Raw genomic sequence first — 12386 nt, forward strand, 5'->3', positions numbered from 1 at the left:
TGGGGAGTGGTTTGATTAGTAGGGCCGTCCTATAGGCGCGGGGTAAGTCTATACATTAGCATCGTTATTCGTAGGTTGAAAGTTAATTCCGAGCCTGGTAAGAATACTCCTGCCAGTTCTGGAATTGGCTAATCGCGCTGTTTGAGCCATTAAATGGGCTTCTTTCAGTTCATTGTAGGTGTTATGTATTCCTAACCTCATAAGCCTTTCGGTTGAGGCATTTAGTGGGAGTCCTAACGCAGCCTTATAGGCCTGCCGTATCATGCTATCCAATTTGTCCTTTTCTGCTTTCGAAAATTTCAGATAAGGGGTGGCATAGAGTATCCTGCTCAGCGCAAAGGCCTGCACTAGGCGGCATAAATCTCTTTCCCTCACCCCTTGTCTGCGGTTAGCTATGCGGCGGAGTAATCGCGCCGTCGCGTCTACCGTGCGTTTTAGCTTAGTGAGTGTGTCAGTATTTTTACCATTTGTTTGTAAATACAACCCCAGTATTTTCATGGTCTGTACCTCTTTGACAGATCGTCCATTAACATAGACGTTTATTTGCGGGGGGGATGTCGTGGTACGCCTACCTCTTTGTTTACGACGGATCACGAAGAGTTCAGATTTTTGCTCAGAACAAGTGAGGCCGGAATCCCATGCGCATGCCTCGATGATGTCCACTGCTGCTTGGAGTGTGTCTTCTATGTAGCCTTCGCATCCTTTGGTTACCCAAAGTGTGATGTCATCTGCATAGAACGTGTGATGTAGGTCTGGTATTTGTGCCAGTTTGGGGGGAATTTTGATGAGGGAGAGGTTAAAAAGGAAAGGGGACAGGACGGAGCCCTGTGGCGTTCCTTTACTTCCTAGTTTGATTGGGGCAGACTCTATTTTTCCGACCGTTATCACTGCTGTTCTGTTAGTGAGGAAGGATCGGATGTAGTTGTACGTCCTTTCTCCGGGGTTGATTTCTGACAAGTTTGTCAAGATGGCTTTGTGGGTGACGTTGTCGAAAGCTTTAACAAGGTCTAAACCCAATATTGCTTTCGTGCCTGTTCCCTCGTCAGCTTCAATTATGTCCTTGTTAAGCTGCAAGAGAATGTCCTGGGTAGATAGTTGGGCCCTGAACCCTAACATTGTTCATGTCCTCCGCATAGTTTTGGAGCCTATTGAGAATGACATGCTCCATGAGTTTGCCTAGGCATGATGTTAATGAAATTGGGCGTAGATTCTCAGTGCTGAGTTTCTTACCCGCTTTAGGAATAAAAGTGATTTTCGCGTGTTTCCACTCTGGTGGTATGTTGCCTGCATGCCAGTATTTGTTCATAAGGTCTGTAACCGCCGCGATCGACGTTGCGTCTAAGTTCCTGAGAGTCTTATTTGTTACTTTGTCTGGTCCTGCCGCAGATGTTGTCCGCAGTTTTCCAATTGCGTACCAGACCTCTGCGTCTGTGATGTCTGCGTCTAAATTTGGATTAGGAGTCCCCCGGTAGTCTGGTTGTGTGGTACTATCATCCGTGTTTAGATAACGTTCTGCTAGCTCTTTGATTAGGTCTTCAGTTGTACCCTCATATTTATGTATGAGTCTGTACAGTTGACTTTGTTGTACGGGACGTGTTTGTTCTGGATCGAGCAGGTGTCTTAGAAGATGCCATGTCTTCTTATTTCCGAGCTGTCCATTGACGCTTTCACATATTTGGATCCATTGTTGTGTTTGGAGAGTAAGTGTATGTTCCTCGATTCGCCTCTCGATTTCAGCGATCTTTTTGCGGAGTCGCTTGTGTTTTTGCTGCTTCCAGCGTTTTTGGAGGCCTTTTTGTGCCTGCCACAGGTGTAACAGTTTTGAGTCTGCAATCTGCTCCTCCTTCTCAACTGGCACCACAACGCTAGTGGAGCTGACATCCTCATTCAGGGAGATAACCCAGTCGCTAAGGTTAGAGATCTCCTTTGGAGCTGTTTTGTCGCGAAGTTGCCTGAACTTGTCCCAATCGGAGTTTCTTTGCCAACTTTAAACTTCCCGCGGCCGAGAGACTCGGGAATCCTTTCTTTCGTACTCGGCGTCTCCGGAGCGGGCCAAGCGACAGTCAAACTCGCCAACTATAAGACACCTGTAGCATACCGTGTTGATGTTCACGAGCCCGCCAATCACCAGTGTGGCCACGCTGATTGGTCCCGTTGCGGCGGAAGGCGCGCACGCGGCTGCCAGGTACGTGGCGCCATCTGGCGCCCCCGAAGCGCTCTTCGCATGCGCCCTGACGACTCACGGACATCTGAACCGCGCCGTAAGGGAAGGTATAAAGGAGGAAGTGAAAGAAGAAAGAGGTGCCGTAGAGGAGGGCTCCGGAATAGTTTAACCACCTGGGGATATTTAACGTTCACTGACATCGCACAGCCCACGGGCGCCTTAGCATTTTTCCTCCACAAAAACGCAGCCGGATCAATACTCTGGATCAGTAGTCCAGCGCCCTAACCACTGAGCCACCGTGGCGGGTGCACAAGTACTCCAATTTTCAGTTTTTTGTAGTGCTCTAGCCCCCCCCCCCCCTTTTTGTTGCAAAAGCAACACTACTCCAGCCAGCTCGGCTCGTCGCGTGGTAGCACATCAGCCGTATGCCGTGGCCCATGAACGACCTTGAGCCGCCGTTGCCTAGCAACGCTACAGCCGCGCTCCAACAGATGACGCCGCTGTCAACGCCTTTGCGTCACCGGCTCGCACCACCAGGGGCCGGATTACGCAATTGACAATTATGAAAATTGTCAAAAAGGTGTCAATAAGCCTGCCTCCTATTGGTCATTCGTGGCCGGCGGCCATTTTGCTTTTTAGCGTCATTGGCGGCTGCAGATTACGTCACGGATGTAGCAGAAGCGGTGACGTTGCACACCTAATTATGGAGGCGGAAATTGAGACACTTTTTTGTGACAGTCTCGAGGTGGTCAATTTGACCGTTGCGTTTTTCACAGAAAATGGAGGCGATGTACGCGGCCATACGACTGAGGCGGCCGTGCTTTCGCGAGCAACGGCGAACAAGGGCGCACAAAGACGCGGTTGACTTGCCGGACGAGCTGTTTGGCGCCGTTTTCGACTGGAGAAGCAGGCTGTGGAGTTGCTGTGCGACGAAGTCGCCAATGAACTGGGAGGGAATTTGCTTGCCGGCGCGCTGTCGGTGCGGCGGCAGGTGCTTTTTGCACTGCGGTTCTTTCCTACCAGCGTCTTTCAACCTGCCGTTGGTAACGAGGCGCACGTCGGCATCGCACAACCGGTGGTAAGCAAATGCGTGCGGCAGGTGTTGGAGGCAATCTGCAAAGTTAGCGCGCAGAAGGGGTAGGTTCCCGTGGTCACCTCTGCGCCACATAAATAAAGCACGCTTATGCTGGTAAACCACTTTATTTTTCCCAGCAAATCGCACTTCGTGGTCGTCTTCTGTTTCCCAAAGGAAAACAAACAGACAACCACACATCACATACTGCACCATCTCAGCTTTTCGTATTTTTGTCATCGTCGATTTCGTACCAATTTCTTGAAAGTTCGCTCGGTAGGTACGTAGCCTTCACTGCATTCGTTCAAATTTCTCACCACACTAAGGCGAACCGCACAGTTGATTCTTTTCAGACGCCGCGTAAAAATAGCACGGCGTGGAATCGGCTGCTTTCGTGCAAAGCGGCTTGACCTTTTACCGCCGTCAGCGCGTCCCCGCAGCAGCAAAAGTCACCCACCAGCAAATTTCATAAAGTATCTTCGAACGTTTTTGTTTTGCTTAATATTTTCGAACATTTTGGCAAAATAAAATATTAGTTATTTTCATCGCTGCGTATTTCTTAAGTCCTTTTACAAAAATTTAGCAGACGGGCTCTCGCCGTGCAAATAAACGCTCTCGGCGCGCCGCCCTGCTGTAATTAGCTGATACCTGGCTGCGTCAAGCGGTGATGTCTCATCGTTTCGTCATTTTGACGTCACTGTCAATAACTTTTGAAAGAATTCGTTATAGTTCGTTACAATGGCGTAATACGGCCCCAGATGTCCTCCGCTGGGGTAGAGGGAGAGGGGGTGCTGCCCCGCGGGCGGGTGTATGTATATATATATATATATATATATATATATATATATATATATATATATATATATATATATATATATATATATATATATATATGCATTTTGCCTCAGTGTATTCTACGGTAGCTACCACCGTTATATTATATACATGATTTAATATCTGTATCTGTATTACTCAGGGCAGCTAAGAGCTCGAACTCCGCTCTTAAATGGGATAAGTACTTAAGCAGTCTGCATAATTATACCAGGTTCCTCAGGAGCACCAAACAAATTTTACAACAAGGACCTACTTGACATCCTTCGAAATACCCCAAAAAATTTCTGGTCTTTGTTAACTCCCAACCAAATCGGGTCACATAACATCACTTTATTAGATCCCGACAGCTCTCACGTTCTAAAGGAGCTCCGTTCAGACATAATGGACGAGTACTTCTCGTCGGTTTTCGCACAGGAACCGGTTACAAATATTCCTTTAGCGCCCAGCTTAAATTTTCCTCAAATGGCGCCAATTGATATCTCTGTTGATGGAATAAGTAAATTTATAGATAACTTAAAGGTATCAAGTGCCCCTGGGCCCGACAACATATCTGCCAAAATTCTTAAAGGTACTAAACTAATATCCAGCCGTATCCTACAAATAATTTTCACGCAGTCTATTTCCAGTGGCCAAATCTCGTCCGAGTGGAAGTTAAGCAGAGTCGTACCCACTTTTAAGGCAGGAAACCGCTCCGATCCGTCCAATTATCGGCCTATCTCGCTAACGTGCATTGCATGCAAGCTCATCGAACATATAATTTACTCTCACATTGCAACGCACCTAGATAATAATTCCTTTTTCTTCTCTAAACAACATGGATTTCGTTCTGGTTATTCATGTGAAAAACAGCTTTTCGAATTCACGACTGACCTCCACACAAACCTAGACTCATCCCTTCAAACAGACATAATTTACCTCGAATTTTCTAAGGCTTTTGACCGCGTTTCCCACCAGCGCCTCACGACTAAACTTTCCTGCCTGTCTCTGGACCCACTATTATTATCATGCATTCACTGCTTTTTAACTAATCGTTCGCAATACACCGTCATTGATAGTCGTCCTTCCGCCGCTACAAATGTTACCTCTGGAGTCCCTCAGGGATCAGTTCTTGGCCCGCTTCTGTTTTTAATTTTTTTAATGACCTTCCCGCTGGAATTTCGTCATCCGTTCGTCTGTTCGCAGATGATTGTGTTCTCTACCGTAGTATTTGTTCCAATAGTGATCAGTCTCTGCTGCAGGATGACTTAAACTTAATCCAAAACTGGTGCTCCACCTGGCTCATGAAGTTGAATGTGGCTAAATGTAAGTTTATGCACGTTTCCCGGAAACGATCTAACTTGCTCTACTCATATTCGCTAAACTCGACCGGGCTATTGCAAGTTGAATCTTACAGGTATCTTGGCATCGAAATAACAAGTAATCTCAACTGGTCAAAGCACATCAAGTCACTTGCTGCACGCGTTTCCAAATCACTAGGCTTCAGTCGACGATCTCTCACATCTTCTCCGCCCACGGTTAGACTAATCGCATATGAAACATTTATCCGTACCAAACTTGAATATGCATCGACTATTTGGAACCCCCATCAAGAATACCTAATCCAGGCGTTAGAAGCAGTCCAAAGCCGAGCTGCTCATTTCATAACATCCAAATATGATTCTCGGCTGAGCGTTACTAATATCAAATCTTCCATTGGTCTAACCCCCCTGTCGTCACGGTGTAAGATATCAAGACTTTGATTATTTCACAAACTTTATTATAATTTCCCGCAATTACGTGAGAGCCTTATTCTGCCCCCCTTGAGATCCTCCCGACGTTTGTTTAATTGCAACAGTGTTCAGCGTATTCATGCTACCACTAAAGCTTTCAATAATTCATTTTTGCCAACTGTTATATCCGAGTGGAAAGTACTCCCTGACGATATAGTCAATGAAACCAACTCAGTAAAATTTAAACACTTATTGAGTGCTTATTTATCTCCTCAATTCCTGTGGAAGGCATTTTATTTACCTATTTATTGTATTGGTAATTTCAATGCGTTTACTGTGTTTATTTGTGCTTGCCATTTATATTTGAGTTCTATCTTTGTGGCCCGTTATTACCATTTGTCCCCCCCCCTTATGTAATGCCCCATTGGGGCATTTAAGGGTAAATAAATGATGATGATGATGATGATGGGTACTTGGACCCAAGATATTAAGATTATTTTTGGAATATGGCGGAGTGCTTGCCTTGAAGCACTCTGGCACGGGTCGGCCCGGTATTGCACTGCCTCCGGGATCGGCCCGGGGCATATTAGCCCGCGCCTTTTCTTTCTGTCTTTGCTATCCTATCCTTCACTCTCCTGCTTTCAGCATGCGGCAGCGGGCGTGGCTCGGCTTGAGCCAGTAGGCAGGCCCGTGCACTTTCCTTTCTTTCTATTAGCAACAGCAGTAGTAGCAGTGTATTCTAGTCGTTACAGAGAGCTCGAAAGAGACGCAACAACGTCAGAACGAAGCGAGGAAAAGACAACGCGCTCAAGAGACGCCAGAAGAACGCGCCGCACGACTCGAGAAGCGTCGTAACGAAGATGCGGCTAGAAGTCGTGCCACGTCCCGGAGTGACTCCAACTGCGGAAGAGACCGGTTTGAGTTCTCGAGAGCGTCGGAATGAGGCGCTGCGTAGACGACGTGCCAAGGAACCGAAGCTTTCGTAATTGAACTAGGGTTAACCAGAGCTTAAGCATAGGCAATTTTATTAGCGCGTTCTCTAGGTGTGAGCGCAGGCAGCGCAACTGCGCATGACCGAACTGTTGCTCGCCACATGTGGCTGTCGCGGTGATGGCTTGATGCGGGCAGCGAAGCTCCGCGCGTTGGGATTCCTGCGGGAAAGTCGCTAAAGCGTGGCCACAGATTCGGCAGTCAGCACGAGACAGCAAGATGTACACGGACGTCGGGGAGGTGGTGGAGATGGAAACATTTCATTGAATCGAAAGAGAGCTTAGAGGCATAAAATGGCCCTTTGTATAGGTGGAGTCCTCAGTCCGTGACCCCAGTGGACGAGACCACTACTCGCGCCCGTCGGACTAGAGCTCTTTGAGACTACAGCCCCGACCAGTTGAGCAGGGCTTCCTCCCATGCATCTCGGGAAGGGGAAGGGTTTAGGGGAAACCGTACCCGGACGAAGAATTTACAGCCAACCTCGTAGCGTCCGCGGATGCGAGGCGCGTCTGCTCTTATAATCTTTCCTCACACATATTTCAACTTTTTTGTTTGCACGTAAGATTGAAAATTGGTTTTTGAAGAAAATCCGAATTGGAGAAAAAACGGTAAGGCGCCCGTGTGCTGTGCGATGTCAGTGCATGCTAAAGATCCGCAGGTGGTCGAAATTAATCCGGAGCCCTCCACTACGGCACCTCTCTCTTCCTTTCTTCTTTCACTCCCGCCTTTATCCCTTCCCTTATGGCGCGGTTCAGGTGTCCAGCGATATATTAGACAGATACTGCGCCATTTCCTTTCCCCACAAAACCAATTATTATTATTATTATTATTAAGAAAATCCGAATCAGTGGCTCAGTGGCTAGAGCGCTCGGCTACTGATCCGAAGTACCAGTGTTCGAACCCGACCATGGCGGCCGCATTTCGGCGGAGGTGAAACGCGAATTTGTCTGGAGACCTCCACTACGGCACCTCCTTTTTTTCTTCCTTAACCCCTTCCTTTATTCCTTCCTTTACGGCGTTGTTCGGGTGCCAGCCGAGATATGCGAGACAGTTACTGCCCCACCTCCTTTCCTCAAAAGCATGCTTCATGTTTTCTTCAAACACGAGAGGAAATGTGCATGCACTGACATAGCATAGAGTGAGTGAGTGAAAACATTTATTGATCCAGTCAAGAGATTCCCGGATTCGAAAGCTCCGTCGTCTTCGTTTTTGGCGCTGGCGATCGGAGTCTTCTTTTCAGCATGGGTGGGCCCCTATTCCAGGGCTCCACTGAGCCGTGCTGCATCGCCCGCGTGCCTCACTAAGGCCCGTTGGGCCGTGAGCTCGCTGCTGGTGAGACGGCTCTCCCATCGCTCCGCACGCGGGTGTTCGTGTTTGTGGAATGCTGTGTTGCGTTCGCACTGCCAAGTAATGTGATAAAGTGTGGGTGTGGCTCCGCACCACGGGCAGGTGGGCCTGTATTGTGATGGGAACATTTTGTTGAGTATGTGTAGGTTGAAGAAGGTGTTTGTCTGTAGTCTACGCCAGATGGTGCCCTCCTCCTTTGTCAGAGCCTTGTGTGGTGGTGGATATTGGATTCTGATCCCCCGTGTAAGTTTAAAGGTTCTGCGTATCCCCCCTCGCAGGCTTGCAGATGGAACTCCGGGGCGTTAGACTGTTCTGCTCGGATTGCTTCGCCTTGAGCTTGGCTGTCTCCCTTTTGTTTCCCTCTACCCCCGCGTGGCCTGGGATCCAAATCAGATTGTGTCTGGGTTTGTTTAACTCGGTAGGGGCTACCCCGCTGAGTATCCTGAGGGCCGGTCTGCTAATTCTGCCCTCCGTGTAGTTTTTGCACGTTTCTTTCGAATCTGTTAGAATATTTAGGGGGCGGCCGGTCCTATAGCCTTCTGCTGCCGCCAGCGCGACGGCAATTTCCTCGGCCTTCGCTGCGGCAGCGACTCTCGCCGTGGCGCTCGTCACTAGCCATGTACCCCGATTCAACAAACGCGGTGGCGGTCGTCTTAGACACCAATTTCAAGGAAATCTCCAGCGCCTCCCTACGAAACAGCTCTCCCACAGTAGCAGAAACTGCTGCGATTGCCCTCGCAATCCAGCACAGCGATGCTACGGGAAATGAGTTAAAAATTATTACCGACTCCCAGTCCGCGTGTCGCCTCTTCCTCTCTGGCAGACTTCCACACTCCGTCGCTCCCATTCTGACTACCCCACAAGTTCAAAATTCCACATGCAAGCACCAAATCACTTGGACTCCTGGGCACGAGGGGCTCGAAAGAAACGAGGCCGCGGACAGTCTAGCTCGAGGATATACTAACCGAGCGCCTAACCTCCCCGACCTCACCTCTCTCCCCTCTACGTACGGCGAGCGCCTCCTCCTTCTCCGAGCACAAAGACAAGTATATCCCCCACCACACCGTAAGCTAACGGCGGCAGAGGCGAGGGAATGGCGACAACTACAGACGAACACCTTTCCTAACCAACACAAGTACCACATAATCTTCCCCGACAGATATGACAGCACCTGCCCCTGGTGTGTCGGAATTCCAACAACATATGTAACATGGGGCTGCTCTGGTCCCAAGCCCCCCGAACTAGACAAACATCACTCCGAGGAACAGTGGGAGTCTGCCCTGCTAAGCTCTGACATGGCGACGCAGCGAAAGCTGATATCCCAAGCAAGAGCAACTGCTGTGGACATTGGGGTCCTGAACTAAGGACTCCACACAAAATCAGTATTTTCGCCTCTCTATCCTACCTTTTTGAAATCAATGTTTTCTACTACTACTAATACTACTAGGTTTCCTTCGTTGTCTACTACCACCATTGCGGCTGCATGTTCTGCTCCGCATGGATAGACGGCAGCGTCTGTGTAGACAGTGTTGTCTTTTGGGGCTAGCGTTCGTTCGACGTATTCTGCCCTAGCCATGCGTCGGTTTGCGTGGAGATTAGGGTCCATGTTCTTTGGCATAGGCCCTATGTTAAAGTATTTTCTGAGGTGGTCCGGAACCTCCGCGTATCTATCGACTAGTCCGCGCGCGTCCCGACCCAGCCTTTTCAGGAGCGCTCGTCCTGCGGGGGTGCCTCCGAGTCTGATGGTCTGTGCACCCAGCAGCGCTTCCGCGAGTTCGCTGAAGGTGTTGCTGACGCCCAACTGCAGGAGTTTCTCCTTGGGCGTGTTTCTGGGTAGGTAGAGGGCTGTCTTGTAAGCCTTTCTGAGGATGGTGTCGGCTTGCTCTCTTTCCGCCTTGGTGGTTGCGTGGTACGGCAGGGAGTACGTGACTCGGCTGACGATTTTTTAATTTAATTTTAATTTAATTGGTTTTTGGGGAAAGAAATGGCGCAGTATCTGTCTCATATATCGTTGGACACCTGAACCGCGCCGTAAGGGAAGGGATAAAGGAGGGAATGAAAGAAGAAAGGAAGAAGAGGTGCCGTAGTGGAGGGCTCCGGAATAATTTCGACCACCTGTGGGTCTTTAACGTGCACTGACATCGCACAGCAAACGGGCGCCTTAGCGTTTTTCAATGAGGCTGTTGACGAGTTTGAGGGTGTCTTCCTCTCTCATTCCGTGTCTTTTCTGGGAGACTCGGTTGATCATGCGGCCCACCTGTCCCGCTGCCTTGCTTAGCAGGCTGATGGTGTGGCTGCACTTGCGGCTGCTTTGCAGCCACATTCCCAAAATTCTAATCATGTTCTTCTCGGGGATCTGTCTCGACTACTGATCCGGAGTTCCCGGGTTCGAACCCGACCGCGGCGGCTGCGTTTTTATGGAGGAAAAACGCTAAAGCGCCCGTGTGCTGTGCGATGTCAGTGCACGTTAAAGATCCCCAGGTGGTCGAAATTATTCCGGAGCCCTCCACTACGGCACCTATTCTTCCTTTCTTCTTTCACTCCCTCCTTTATCCCTTCCCTTACGGCGCGGTTCAGGTGTCCGACGATATGAGACAGATGCTGCGCCATTTCCTTTCCCCAAAAACCAATTATTAATTATTATTATCTCGGGGATCTGTTGTCCCTAGAGGCTGACTTCTAGTGTTGCCTGGGTGGGATGTTTGCCAATTCTAAGGAGTTCCGATTTTTCCGCCGAGCATCATAGGCCCCGTTCTTTGGTGTAGTTTTCCACGTAGGTGGCAGCCTCTTGCAGCCTCTCTTGCTTTTCACCGAGTGATCCCCGAGTGGTCCAGATTGTGACGTCGTCGGCGTACATCGCGTGCTGGATACCTTGGATCTTCTTTAGTCTGTTTGCTAAGCCGATCATTGCCACGTGAAGAGGACGGGCGATATGACGGATCCTTGGGGAATACCTTTGCAGGGGGTGTGAAAGACGTCGCTTCTCAGCTCGCCCAGGCCCACTGTTGCTGTTCTGTTGCTTAGGAAGTCCCTGATGTAGTCGTGGGTTCTGTTCCCGCAGTTGGTATTGTTTATGCCCTCCATGATGGCCGCATGGCTCACGTTGTCAAATGCCCCTTTTATGTCGAGGGTCATGACCACGTTTTCGTCCGCTTTTGGCATCGTCTCGAGCACTTTCCTCTTTGAGTTGGAGTAGCACGTCTTGTGTAGAGAAGTTGGCCCTGAATCTTAACATACTCTCCGGGTACAGTTGCTCTTTCTCCAGGTAAGATTCAATTCGTCTGGTGATTACTTTCTCGTAGAGTTTTCCCAGGGACGACGTGAGGGATATCGGCCTGAGGTTCTCTATTTGTAGCTTCTTGCCTGGTTTCGGAATCATTACGACGACGGCATGTTTCCATTCCGCCGGAACTCTTCCTTCTTGCCAGAGTGTGTTGAGGTATTTGGTTAGTTGGTCGATTGCATCGTCGCTGAGATTTCGGATCAGGGAGTTCCGGATCTTGTCCGCTCCTGCTGCCGTGTTTTTCGTTGCCGATCGACCATCACATCCCAAGAATCAGCCTCACGGCGGAAAACGTCCAGAGGAAGATTGGCACGGCCCGGTTTACAGATTGGAACGCCTACAGAGCGCACTGCAGACAGCTCGAGGGAGACACCATCAGCTCAGCAGAAGACTGGAGCCAACAACTAAGGCAAATCCAGGACCTTTACACTAAAGAAGTCGACAGAACAGAGCAAACACCCGAGGTGGACAAGCGGCTCCTCAAGCTATGGGAGGCAAGACGCGGACTCACCAAGCGGTGGAAGAGACAGAAACTCTACAGAAAACTCAAAAAGAAAATTGCGGACATCACTAGGCAGACGGAGGAGTACGCGAACCAGCTGGCCAGACAGGGATGGCAGGAATTCAGCAATTCGCTGAGCGGCACCCTCAGCACAGCTAGGACGTGGCAGATCCTCAAAGCTCTCCTGGATCCGAGCAAAAACAAGTCAGAAGGCAGCAAGGCTATACAGCGGCTAGCCCACCAGTGCCAAGGGAGGGACGAACAACTATTAGAAGAAGTCAAAATCAAATGCTACGGCAAAGGTCAGGTCGAAAACTACAAAGAAGAATACCGCGGGGAAGACAACCCCATTAATGACAGACCCATCACGAGGGAAGTAGTAGAAGCGACATCGCACAGAAAACACGTTTTGCGCCGCTGCCCCGCACGTGCTTTGGCTGCGTGTGGCCCGGGGAACGACGGGTGTCACGGAATCGCGACGAGTG

This window comes from Amblyomma americanum, chromosome 11, assembly GCF_052857255.1.
Source record: "Amblyomma americanum isolate KBUSLIRL-KWMA chromosome 11, ASM5285725v1, whole genome shotgun sequence".
Lineage (NCBI taxonomy): Eukaryota > Metazoa > Arthropoda > Arachnida > Ixodida > Ixodidae > Amblyomma > Amblyomma americanum.